Source organism: Triticum aestivum, chromosome 4D (assembly GCF_018294505.1).
Source record: "Triticum aestivum cultivar Chinese Spring chromosome 4D, IWGSC CS RefSeq v2.1, whole genome shotgun sequence".
Taxonomy (NCBI): Eukaryota; Viridiplantae; Streptophyta; class Magnoliopsida; order Poales; family Poaceae; genus Triticum; species Triticum aestivum.
In genome coordinates, this window is record NC_057805.1 from 114,258,443 (window position 1) to 114,271,680 (window position 13,238).

Here is a 13,238-nt window from a genome sequence, read left to right on the forward strand (position 1 = left end):
TCCGCCGCCGCCGCCGCGCTTCGTCCCGTCGCCGTGGACCACCGCCGTCGCCACCATCGGCTCCGCCGCCCCTCCCCGACCTCTCCGTTGCCCTCCTCGACGACCGGACCCGCCGGACCCGAGCCGCCGCCGCCGCACTTCGCCGGAACCGCCGCCGCCGCCGGTTTATTTGCCCGAGCCGGTATAAACACGTGAACCGCCCCGGTTTATTTTTTTCTTCGTTTTGGTTTTATTAAAAAAACCTAGTTCTGTTTTTTTGGTTTTTCTAAACTGCGAACGTCCACTGGTTAGGTCTTATAAACGAACGTTCGCTATTTAAATTTTTCTTTTTCTGTTTATTTACGCCAGGGACCTATCCGTAAATATTTTATTTGCAGATTAGTCCCTGATTTTCAAACGACCACATCTTTTTACTCGTTTGTCCAAATCCAACGAAACCAACGCCCACGTCTTCGTTATGATCCCCTCTATCCAGTAAAACAACTTAAACATGTTTTTGAAAGTTTTAAAATTTGAATTCAGACAGATTTGTATTCAATCTTCTTTTGATCATAACTTGAGTTTCGTAACCCCGTTTGAGTTGATTCTTTTTGCAAAGTGAAGCTCTTGACCTAAACTTTCTGATAAGGCCAAATTCACATAATTTTGGTACTGTTAGAAATTGTTTTATGTTGCAAGAGTTATTTGCTTGGTTTTGATGTTTCCCGAATCGTCTTCTTCGTTCTTGCTGATCTTTTGAGTGATTGCTTATGTGTGGTTACTATTGCTTGCTTACGATAGATTGACGGAGTGTGACGAGTAGATCTATCAAGAGTTTTGAGTGCGAATCATCTTCATCAACATTGCAGGCAAGTTCACACTTTGATCATACCCCGTTCATACCCAGTTTTTATTGCATTAGATCTATTTCCTCAAACATTGCATGGTTAGGATCAAATTAATTTGTGGGTTTTGGGAAGTAGTTGAGGTAGTACCTATTACCTGTTCTTTTATCAAACCCTTGGGAGTTACTTCTACGCTGCTTTTATTATTGCCATGCTATGCTCGTAGACGTGGATTTGGGTTTGAGTGATATTCATGACAGATGTGAGATTGTTAATTAATGGTTTACTTAAGGTGGCAACTTAAACTCACATCTGGGTGGATTGAGGTACCTGGGTATTCCAGGATTGCCTGTTTTTCTTTTGGACCGCCACCCAGGTTCAAAGGGATCATGAGATTTTTCATGCTAGAAACTTCCGTGTGCAGCCGCAAGCTATTATGGGCTCTAGCATAGTTGATTAAGTTGTGTGAACTCTTACAGTGGTAGACTAGCAGATGTAGGGGAAAGTAGGTGTAACGGTCTACCCATACGAGATTGATTTAAAGTCTTGGGCTCCAACTAAACCAGATAAAGCACGCATGAGGTTCATGAGTGTGTGTAGATTTGTTGGCAGGGCAAGGCTCAACATTAATCTGTCGGGGTTTCGGAAGGCTGACACAGAAATACGGCGAAGGATAGTCCGGGAGATCATGGATCACTTCAACATTCCAGAGCAGTGGAGAATGCAGGTGGAACACGCTGCACTGAAGAAGGCTAGGGATGCTTGGAGAAACTGGAAGCACGTGCTGTACAAGAAGTACTTGAGTGAAGGCAAGGACCCAATCCCCGCATACCCCCAAATTACAAAGGCAGACTGGGCATAATTCAAAAGGGTCAGGGCAACTACAGAGTTTGCCGAGAAGAGTTTCAAGCAATCGGAACTTCAGAAGAAGAACATACACCCCACCGTATGGGTGTGGCAGGATACTACTGCATGAAACTAATATGGGAACAGGAGGACAAAGAAGCAGTAGCGGCGGGTGGGAATCCGGCCTTTAGTGAAATCAGGGGCGAACGCGGCAGAGACTACTTGCGGGCACGTGCAAAGAGGCATGATGACGGAACTTATTACTTTGAAAACGCACGTGAAGCCAAACTATATGAAGTGATTTTAGAGGCTTCCAAGATCCCTGGAAGGTTCTACAGGAACTCAGGGCCATGTGACATTCTGTCCATTGCTCTGGACACAAAAGAGCCCCCTGGCCATGCAAGGGGTATAGGTGTTAATGTCCCGCACAAGAGGGCTTTCACACTCAGCAAAGAAGAGAGGCTCATCATGAAAAAAGCGAGGAGTGAAATGAAGCAGAATGCATTGTATGAAAGGTTGAAGAAGGAGATTTATCCGGCTGTTCGAAAGGATGTTGAGGAGTCAATGATGATGCAGAAGACTCTAACACTGATAGATAGCCAGCAGATGGGAGGGGAGGCGGGCATGGAGGATGCTGCTTATTGCGCGACAACACCGCACAAGAGTAGATGTGCATCAGCTGACCCCAGCGACACTGAGACTGCAGCTGCTTGTGATGATGCTATATTTGATCTATCTGGAATGAAAGACAGACTGAAGGGCGTGCTTACACATTACATCAAAATGTGCAACAACCTGGGTTTGCCCACCCTTCTTGGAAGATGGCCTCTTCTTGGACAATGTGCCATTGAAGCCGGGCTGTGTGAAGTGCTACGCGACTGAAGTAAAGCCTGGATTCAACGAATTTGGCCTAAAGAATGTCCTAGGAGACTTCGATGAGCAAAGGACCTTGGGAGAAACACTATTACATCACATCTAGTGGCCACAAAAGGAAATAGAGTTCATCGATGAGATTCCTGAAACCCCGCCAAGAGCAACCACTGTCGCCCCTCAACCGGTGATGCTCTCCTTGCCACAGCAGCTCTCGTGGGCTGATGCATCAACCTATGATCAGCCGGCCCGACTTTGTGGCGTACATCCCATGTCATCCTCCGCCCTAAAGTAGCCAGTGGCAAGGCCTACAACTGCTGATGACGCACCACCGGTTCAGATGCCGGCCGTTGAAGCAGCGGGGGGAGACCCAGCTGTAGCACATGCTCAGTAGACCAACCTGGTGGAACAGACTGCTAAGCAGTCTGATGCTTCGGAACTGCCTGCTAAGTAGTCTGTAGGTCTAGAACCGACTGCTCATTTGTCCGTTGGTCCGCAGGCGCGTGATCAACATACCAATGCGTCAGCACTTCCTGCTCAGCAAACCAATGCGTTGGCACGGCCTCCTCAGCACACCGACAAGTTGGCACCATCTGCGCAGAAACCCGTCATAGCTTCAACGCATGGTCAGTAGTCCGATGCCTCTGCTCCTACAACTCAGCAGTCCGTCACAGCAGCACCGCCAGCTCAGCGGTCTGGCATAGATAAACCATCTGCTAAGCAGTCCGTCCAAGCTTCACCATCTGCTCGGCAGTCTACCTTGCAGCGAACCAGACGTTCTACCAGAAATGCTTCAAGTACCAAGAAGGAAGTGGCCAAAAAGGCTACACCCATGACCAGCAGGAGAGTGAAGAGGAAAGAGAACGATTGCCTCTTACTTAAAGCACTCATCGCCCAGAACCAAATTAACAGCAGCTTGTTCAAATCGGGGAGTAATATTATTTCTGACGCCATGGGTGATGAAGAAGTACGTTTGTTGCTTGCTAAAAGTAAAGCAGACGTACTTGAAGCACGCAATTACATCCATGGCCAGCCATTTCTTGTTGGCGAATACTTTAATGAGTGCAGCTCCAGTTGCCGCGAGTTACATGAATATTGCATGGATCAAATATCAGAAGGTCATCATGGTTTGCTAGTCCACTACAACAGAGATCATTTCCGACATGATGCTGGTTCCATCAATGTGAGTTTCGAGGACTTACATCTCTTCTTCAACTTCAACGTGCTCGATGCCACTCTTGTTAGATGCCTGATTTTGTAAGTACTTAACAAACTCTGATCAACTTCTCCATACAAGGCTGTAAATGATAAACAGCTAACTGCATTTTATTCCTCTCAGGGGATTGAACGCGCAGAGAAGAAAAAGGGAGAGTGTGTATTTCATAGATCCTGCATTAGCAAATGGCACAACATTAGATGGTAAGGACCGACGGGACTGGGCCGTTAACACGGTCGTCCATATCTTCGAAACACGCCCCATGCAGAATCATTTCTCTGGCCATATCATGAACGGTAAGTCAAATAAACAACCACGCATACACTGATTGTCTTTCAGATTTCGACATCACTCGTAAGTTCATGGCTTTCTTAATATGTACCAATCACTGGATATTGGTATTCATTGTTCCAAACAAGAACACAGTTTACTACACCGATTCTCTCCGAGAGTCAACAAACGCTCAGGATCTGACGCATGTTCAGCAATTCTTGTATAGGTATTGAATTCTATGATGTTGAAATTAATTTGCATTCATATCTGGTTCAATAATTGATGTTGTCAAAATTCATCATCATTTGTAGTGTGCTCGCATTGTGGCAAACTAAACCAGGGAACCTGTTCAAGAGGGAACTACCTCTGCAGCACGAGATCGTTTCTCCGGTAACACACCGAAATCCATTATTTTTGGAAAATTTATCCAACAGTCTGCAAATACCTTTCCTTACGCTAGTCAAATGTTCAAGCTTCTAAATAAACCTCTTCCTATTTTGTCCAAAGAAAAAATAATACATCTAATACCGGTTAGGTTGTTCCTAACATGACAAATACATGACTAATTTTGTACAAAAAATTTCAGTTTCCTCAGCAAGAAGCAGGGACCAACCTTTGTGGATACTATGTTTGCAGACACATGATCTCCATCTGCATATCTGCTAATAGTTGTGACGATCCTCGCGAATTAGTACCAGTAAGTCTATCTTAATTAGTATCTTCTAATCCACTCATATGGCACATTCTGATCTTAAAAATACTGCAGCTCATCTTAAAACCGAGGACCCCTGAACCGCTCCCGGCTGGTGAATTGCTGATGGTTCGGAGATTTATCAGCGACTTCTTCCTGGATCACTACATCAATCCCACTGGTGATAATGAAGATTTCAGCATGTGTTCTCCTGAAACATTGAGTAAGAGTTAGCCGCTAAACATATAACGCATGGATCCATTGTTTTCCATCTGATGAGGTCTTCGTATTTCGTACACTATGATTAATTATGTAATGCATATATGTGTGGACAAATCATTGGAATTTAGCTACCATATGTTCAATTGCAATTGTTGTGAAATCTGATGAATGTTCTTCCTATGGACACTATTTGTTCAATTGAATATTGTGGCGAATTTGCTTTTTGCGTGCCGATTCAAAATGGGATATTTTTGTTTATTTGTTCAATTGAATATTGTGGCGAATTTGCTTTTTGCGTGCCGATTCAAAATGGGATATTTTTGTTTTAACCTGGCGATTGCTCCGCACACGGTTCAACTAAATGAGTGTGTGCGATCCACATCCGAAAGCATACGTCAATCGTAGCGGAACCGTCGGTGATACATAGCAGATCGCAAATGATTTGCAGCGCTACTACGTGTGCGTAGGGTCTTCGGAACCGTTTGTGATATCGCGTTATCGCACACGAGAACTGGGAGTAAACCGTGCCCAATGCAAAATACAATCCCAGTCATATTTTTTTTAAGGAAACGTGTGGGATCCCAAACGAAAATCACACATCACTCTTGCGGCAATCGTCGGTGATACCCAACAAATCACAAACGGTCTGCAACACTTGTATGTGTGCGAAGGGGCTCTTGAACCGTTTGTGATAGAACATTATCGCAGACGGTAATTGTTGGCAAACGTGTGCGATGGAGTCTAGCATGGCAGACGGGTTACGCAGAAAACTCGTGTGCGATGGGGCACAAATCGCACACAGTTCATATGTTGGCCCATGTGCCTTACATACTGTTTCCCAAACGGTTCGTTATGACAGACCATATGTTTTCACTGCGTCATTAGAAACGCTTAATCACCGATACCACACGTGCGAAAGAATTTAGTGTGTGCTGCATCGCACACGATTACATTTTTGAAGGCCTCTGGATCACTGCTCCATATCCCCGACGGTTTCTGGGTCGTGTGGGAAGGACACCCTATCGCACACACTCACTTGGCGATGGTCCCAAATGCTGTTGCGGAAAGGGGTTAAAAACCGTTTGTATAGCACCGACGCGTACCAGTGGATGGCAGGCGAGTAGATGGGTTCATAGAGAAGGGGGGCAAAGGAGAGAATGGAAGATCTCTTGGCCCACCTAAACCTGCAAGAAGAAGAGGACAACGACTTCGTCTGGGAAGAGGACCTGTCGGATCTGACAACGTTAGCCAAGTGGCTGGCCATAGCTAGAGTTCATACTCCCAAAACTTTTAGTCCAAGTGCATTATATGGCGACATGCGTTCGACGTGGAACCAGGCTAGACCCATGGTATGGAGGAGGATTAATGATAATCTCTTCATAGCGCGGTTCGGATGTTTAGCGGATTGGAACGAGGCAATGTTTGAAGGTCCCTGGCTCTTCAGAGGAGAGGCAGTAATCATGAAGGAGTATGATGGTTTTAATAAACCTGAATCCATCCAGCTTGATAAACTTACTGTTTGGGCACTGGTTCACCATCTCCCCAATAATTTTTAATAGAACCAATAGTTCAGGGGATGGTCTCATGCATTGGTGAGGTAGACGAGGTCCGGTTGAAGTTGCCAGTAGGCTTTTTTGGTGAATTTTTTCGGGTCAAGATCAATATTGACATCAATGCCAAGATTACACGCTTCATTACAGGGAAGAAGGAAATGAAAGGGTTCGATATCAAGTGAGGTATGAAAAGCTCCCTACTTTCTGTTTCAATCGTTGGGAGTTTGGACACTGGTGTGAAGAATGTGGACATGGAGAGCATGATGAATCCTCTTCTGAATGGGGAGAATTTGTTCTAGCTGATGCCTTCAAGTCTAGTCCCGCCAGTCATGGAGTTTCTAGAACACATAGAGGACGTGCCGCTCCCGGGAACACAGGAGGGAGAGGAAGGGGGAGGGGTGCCTACAAGCCAAATCAAAGCTGGCATTTCAATGCCCAAAATCAAAACCCAGTTAACATTGTGGTAGGAAGGGAAACTGATAAGGGGAAAGGGGACACTGCTGACTCAGGCACAGATAAGAGAACCTTGGAGGTGGCAAAGAATGGCACCCACTGATACGTCTCCAACGTATCTATATTTTTTGATTGTTCCATGCTATTATATTATCTGTTTTGGATGTTTTATATGCACTAATATGCTATTTTATTTTATTTTTGGGACTAACCTATTGACCTAGAGCCCAGCGCCAGTTTCTGTTTTTTTCCTTGTTTTAGAGTTTCGCAGAAAAGGAATACCAAACGGAGTCCAAACGGAATGAAACCTTCGCGATGATTTTTCTTGGACCAGAAGACACCCAGGAGACTTGGAGACCAAGTCGGAGGAGCCACGAGGCGGCCACAAGGGTGGAGGGCGCGCCCCTGTCTTGTGGCCCCCCCGTGACTCCCCTGACCTAATTCCTTCGCCTATATATTCACATATATTCCCAAACCACTAGAAGTATCCAAGAAAACACTTTTCCACCGCCGCAACCTTCTGTACCCGTGAGATCCCATCTAGGGGCCTTTTCCGGCACCCTGCCGGAGGGGGATTCGATCACGGAGGGCTTCTATATCAACTCTATTGCCCTTCCAATGACGCGTGAGTACTTTACCTCAGACCTATGGGTCCATAGCTAGTAGCTAGATGGCTTCTTCTCTCTCTTTGATTCTCAATACCATGTTCTCCTCGATGTTCTTGGAGATCTATCTGATGTAATCTTGTTTTGCGGTGTGTTTGTCGAGATCCGATGAATTGCGGATTTATGATCAGCTTATCTATGAATATTATTTGAATCTTCTCTGAATTCTTTTATGCATGATTTGGTATCTTTTTAATTCTCTTCGAACTATCGGTTTGGTTTGGCTAACTAGATTGGTTTTTCTTGCAATGGGAGAAGTGCTTAGCTTTTGGTTCAATCTTGCGGTGTCCTTTCCCAATGACAGTAGGGGCATAAGGAACATCTTCTTGGTGAGTCCTCCCAGATAAGCCTCCAGTTCGTCCCTCTTCCGAGTGAGATCTCCGACCTTGTCGGTCAGGGCCACCTTGTCCTTCTTCAGCTGCACGACTTCTTTGTTGGCTTCATCAATGGCAGTCTTCAGCTTGGCGTTTTCTTCTTCTAACTTGCCGACTGAAGCCAACTTCTTGTCAGCGAGTTCAGTTTTCTCTCGCGCCGTCTTCTGCGCTACTTCAAGGTCGAGGTCCTTCTGCTCCAGAGCCTGCTTCATTTTGTCTAAAGAAATAACATTCTTCAGACGAGCTTGGAGTTGTCTGTTTTCACTAAGCACATCTGTTCGGGTGGAGCCACTCAGTTCAAAAGACGAAAATAAAAGATGACAAGGCGAATAGTCGATCAGTTATTACCTCCCATGGCAGCCACTTCATCCTTAGCCTTCTGCAAGTTCTCCTTGGCCAACTCCAAGTCGAGATTGAGCTGGATCTGTTTCCTCTCCAATTTAGCAAACTGGGCCCCGAGCTCACAAGATTTCTGAAGACAACAAATAAGACATGTCAGTCGACATAAACAAAGATCAATTGCTTCTGAGTGATGAGATACAAGTTCAAGTTATCACGACAAAAAGAATTCCAAGACTACTGCCGAATCAAACATTCAATAGTAGTCTCGGGGACTACACCCAGTGGGTGCACTTGGCGTGCCCCCACTGGTTTGGCTTCACACTCGACATGGCCCGTCCAGTCCGAGTAAAAAAACAACAACAATTCTTCTTAGACCACCATCGACTGCCCGCAGTCGACCGTGGTCTCGGGGACTGCACCCAGTGGGTGCACTTGGCATGCCCCCACTGGTCCGGATCCCACTTGGCACGACCTGTCTGGACCGAGTGGAAGAATCATCAAGAGACATTTGACAAATACCCCCACCAAATCAAACATTTGACGGCGGTCTCGGGGACTACACCCAGTGGGTGCACTCTGCGTGCCCCCACTGATTCACGAGTTCACTCGACGCGACATGGTCGACTCAAGTGAAAGGAGCTAAAAAGCAAAAGGAAAAGCACCCAGTGGGTGGGCGGATGCAAGACAAAGATTCATGATAGATGCACATTAAAGGTTCCAAAACGCTCATCCATGGACGTCTTACGAATAACAAGGCACCAGTTTTTAAGTACCATATCCTAATAGGGCAAAAACCAGTCGGAAATCAACTCACCTGGACATTGGTTTGAAGAGCAGAGCTAGCATCGTAGGCAGCCTTGCTAGCTTCATGCACCACCTTCATTTGCTCCATCATAAGGCCTGATTGACGTATAGCTTCCTTAGAAGCACTCATTTGGTCCTCTGGGACATGATGGGTAACAAAGAGCGGAGTTGGTGGAACAGTCGAAGCAGCTAGGGGATCTGAGGCATGGAGTTGCACGGACGGAGCAAGGACTTGGGCGGTCGACGCTGAAGGACGATCAGTCGACACAGGATCTGCAAAAGAGACAGAAGCCCGAATTGGATCTCTGGATTGCTGGATCACTGGTTCTAGCGCTGATGTCGACTGAGGTACCTTGCTAGCAGGCACCCTCCTACTCGAAGTCCTGCCCTTTCTTCCCGTGGTCTTCTGAGGCACATCTTCATGATCGTCGTCGTCTGGAAGTTCAATGACATTTGGTGGTGCTGCAAAAGACTCGACCGTAAGAGTTCAGTCGACCGACAGTACAATTGACAAAATGAGGGCAAGATTGTATAGTTGTACCCGCTTTGGAAGTGGTCGCGTCTTCAGTTTCCTCATCATCTTGATCCTTGTAAATGTCCATGGAGGTCCCAGAAGTAGCAGCACTGAAAGTTTCAGAATTCACTCGGTCAAGCAAGAGAATGAGTCGACGATAACATAGAAGTTCCCAAGCAAAGCAAAAAGCAAAGAGGGAAAGCAAAACACTTACACAGAAGTGACGGGAACATCCACCTTGATCTTGGGCAAGGCCTTCCGAGGCTTTGAGGGGACGACCTTGGGCTGCTTGGCGGCCTTTTCAGACGGTTCCGGAGTCGAAGTCCGAGTGCCTTTTTGCGCTTGTGTGCTTGGAGGAGCTGCCTTGGCACGACCGACTGCGGAGTCTTGAGACTGTTTGGATCGACGTTCTGAGCGAGGTGGTGAGTGATACGTATCCAACGTATCTATAATTTATGAAGTATTCATGCTGTTATTTTATCATTCTTGGATGTTTTACAACCATTTTATAGCAACATTATATCATTTTTGGGACTAACCTATTGACCCAGTGCCCAGTGCCAGTTGCAGTTTTTTGCTTGTTTTTTACATCACAGGAAATCAATATCAAACGAAGTCCAAACACCGCGAAACTCCACGGAGATTTTATATGGGCTAGAAGACTCCCGATGGGCCAAAGAAGCACCTGGGAGTGCCCCGAGGGGGGCACAACCTGCCAGGGTGCGCCAGGGGGGCCTGGCGCGCCCACGTGGGTTGTGCCCACCTCGGTGGCCTCCCGCACCCCTTCTTTGCACTATAAATTCCCAAATATTCCGAAACCCTTCGGGGGAGACCTAGATCAGAAGTTAGCTTCACATTGGGTGTAGAAACTGAAATCTTTTGAGGCTTGACAATCACAATTTTGGTCATACAAGCAATTCACGAATAATTACTATAAGGAAGAGAACTTCTACACATGCAAATACACTATCCAAGAAATCTTTTGTGATTGTGAGCCCCCATCAAAATATTATATGCCAAAATTGTTGACGTTGGACAAGGAAGACAACGTAATGATTTATGTTTGTCCATGTTCACATAGAAGTTATATTGTCATAGATCCTTCAACATGTGGTGCTTACCCCCATCTTTGCTAGCCAAAAATTCCGCACCAAGTAGAGATACTACTTGTGCATCCAAAACCCTTAAACCCAAATCTTATTTTCAAAAGTCCACCATACCTACCTATTTGCGGTATTTCCGTGCCGTTCTAAGCAAATTTGTATGTGCCATCTCTAATTTTCAAAAACAAATTTCTCTTTTGTGTGCTCGTACCGCTAGCGAGGCGGTGAGGGGTGGCCAATATTTTCCATGCTAGATGTGTTATTCTCACGATGAGTGTTTATTCACTTGTCATTGCACGAGAGTAACGCAAAGGTTTTAGGGTTGCCTAGTCCCGAAATGAAAAATGAATTTACTTTATGTTGTCAAATAATAAATTTCTTGGAAAGTGTTGGTATGGAGGGCACCCGTGGATACGGCTAGCCATGGAAAGTCAAAGTATGGTGGAAAAAGGAATAAACTTTATTTTCTGTTTGGGAATCGCCTATGATATATCTAGCATGGAAAGTGTTGGGAGCTCTAAGTCATTTTCGTTGGTGGGAAAAGTATACCTCTCAAAATGTTTTTATCTCTCAATTTTCGCTTTGAGCTCTGGCACCTCTACAAATCCCTACTTCCCTCTGCAAAGGGCCTATCTTTTACTTTTATGTATTTACTTTCGTGCAAGAGTCAAAGTTATTCTCTCTATTCCTTTTTATTTTTCTCTTTTGGCAAGCATCATGTGGTGAGGAAAGATCTAGGCACATATGTCCAGTTGAATATGGGTAGCATGAGTTATTATTGTAGACACCAACCTTGAGGTTAATACGTTGGGAGGCAAAACAATAAGCCCCTATCTTTCTATGTGTCCAGTTGAAACGTTTTGCTCATGTGTATGCGGTGAGTATTAGCAATTATAGAAGACTATATGATGGTTGAGAATATGGAGCTCTTACTTAAACTTCGTTGAATATGTTGAATTGCAATTGCTTGGTGACTAAGAACATAGGTTGTTGGGTTTCAAGAGAGTTCATTGTCTAAACCTTAACATGTGAATTGGTTGCCACTACAACATGAGGAATTTTATGAGAAAGAATTGTTGTTATAATGCTAGAAAAAGTGATTGAAATTGTCATTGATCAAACTTTTGCACTTTGCTAGCATTCACACTTCATAAATTATTTCTTTTATCATTTACCTACTCGTGGACGAGCAGGAATTAAGCTTGGGGGTGCTGATACGTCTTCAACATATCTGTAATTTATGAAGTATTCATGCTGTTATTTTATCATTCTTGGATGTTTTACAACCATTTTATAGCAATTTTATATCATTTTTGGGACTAACCTATTGACCCAGTGCCCAGTGCCAGTTGCCGTTTTTTGCTTGTTTTTTACATAGCAGGAAATCAATATCAAATGAAGTCCAAACACCGCGAAACTCCACGTAGACTTTTTATGGGCCAAAAGACTCCCGATGGGCCAAAGAAGCACCTCGCGGGGGTGCCCCGATGGGGGCACAACCCGCCAGGGCGTGCCAGGGGGGCCTGGCACGCCCACGTGGGTTGTGCCCACCTCGGTGGCCACCCGCACCCCTTCTTTGCACTATAAATTCCCAAATATTCCGAAACCCTTCGGGGGAGACCTAGATTAGAAGTTCTGCCGTCGCAATGTCTCTGTATCCGCGAAAACCAATCTAGACCCTGTTCCGGCACCCTGCCGAAGGGGGGAATCATCTCCGGTGGCCATCTTCATCATCCCGGCGGCCACCACGATGAGGAGGGAGTAGTCCACCCTCGGGGTTGAGGGTTTGTACCAGTAGCTATGTGTTTGATCTCTCTCTCTCTCGTGATCTATATCATGGGCTTTGTTAATATAGTCGGATCATATGATGTTTCACCCCTCTATATTCTTGTTATGATGGATTGAATCTTTACACTTCAAAGTTTTGTCTTGTCGGATTGAATATTCAGAGATGAGAACACATGATATATGTCTTGCAATACGAAAACTTGAGGTGACAATTGGGGTATCTTGTTGATTCACTTGACATATGTTATGGCATTCAACTCGCGGATTCCCGCAGTGATATTGGGGTAATTTATGCATAGGGGTTGATGCATGTTTTTTCTCCGACAAAAACTTTGTGGTCTCTTTATAGTTCTTTGTGTGGATTGAGTATTATGAATATGAATTTGCTTTGGTGTTATTCTAGTACGAACTCTAGGATAGATCGAACGGAAAAAATAGCTTTGTGTTATTTTAGTACGAACTCTTGAATAGATCGAATGGAAAGAATAGCTTTGAGGTAGTTTCGTGCCCTACAAACAATTCCTATCTTTTGTTCTCCGCTAATAAGAACTCGGGAGTGATTCTTTATTGTACTTTGAGGGATAATCATATGATCCAACTATGTTAGCATTGTTGAGAGGTTGCACTAGCAAAAGTACGGACCCTAGGCCTCATTTTTAAGCATTGCAATACCGTTTTTGTGCCCGTTTACTATTTATTA